The sequence below is a fragment of the Brassica rapa genome, chromosome A05 (assembly GCF_000309985.2).
Source record: "Brassica rapa cultivar Chiifu-401-42 chromosome A05, CAAS_Brap_v3.01, whole genome shotgun sequence".
Classification (NCBI taxonomy): domain Eukaryota; kingdom Viridiplantae; phylum Streptophyta; class Magnoliopsida; order Brassicales; family Brassicaceae; genus Brassica; species Brassica rapa.
The window spans coordinates 18,263,477-18,264,558 of NC_024799.2; positions in this window are offsets into that span (position 1 = coordinate 18,263,477).

Here is a 1,082-nt window from a genome sequence, read left to right on the forward strand (position 1 = left end):
CCATAATTAAAGGTTAATTTTTTTCTTTTATGATTTGCGTAACATATTTTTGATTCAAGTATTTAAATTCTGAATGCTGTTAATTAATGTAGTCATGTGCTTTGATGAATACATTAATGGTTTTCATAAGAAATGGTCCTTGATTCATTCATTCAAAAACAACCTTGAGGCAAATCTAGTAGTCCATTCCATATAATTAATGGTCAAGCTCTCATGACTGATACAACAAATAATAGCGACAAAATGGATTGGAGATTTTCGTGCAAGTGTGAGAGGATCAAACCATGTAACCATAAACTGTTTGTATCATTTTTCAAAAAAATCTGAAACAGTCTCTGTAAAATCTTCTGAAGCTAGATGCTATTTATTATGCATGCACCATTGAGAACCCAAAAACCACGAATTTGTTTCTTTTCATGATCGTAACTCAACGTCGTAGCAACATTATCAAGTTGACAAAAAGTAGCAAATAAGCAAATTAAAAATATGACTTTATTGTGTGAAGAATTTGAAATCGGACTACTTCAACTAAGATGTGTAGATTGTGTAGATTCGGCTGACATGTGACAGTTTTCTCTTACTTCTTTGGTTTCTTATATATATACAGGAGAATATATGTTGATTGTTTTGTTTGAGAAACTGTGATGATGGTTTGTGCAAATTTTTTTTGATTTGCTTACTCTTTATTTGAGTGTGTTTCTTTAAAATGTCATTCTCTCTTGGAGTTTCTATTACAGTTTTTGATGTTTTTTTTTTGGTAAAATGTTAAAATTACAGTTTTTGATGTTTGATAGGGTTTTCTACTGTCCTTTGATGTAATATGCCCCTTTCATCTCTTTTTTCTCGGTTTATGTTCTCGTTCCTAAACAATAGAGTTTGTTCTTTAACAAAAAAAAAAAACAATATAGTTTGTTCATCAAATCAAACATGCTTTGAGTCTTTCAATAACCGCAAGAATATATATATTATTAGGTGATTTTTCCGTGCTCATGCACGGGTATAAATATTTTTGAAGTAAATATACTATAATAATTGATTGCTATTTACTTTTAATTTTAAATTAATTTATAATTTGTATGCAT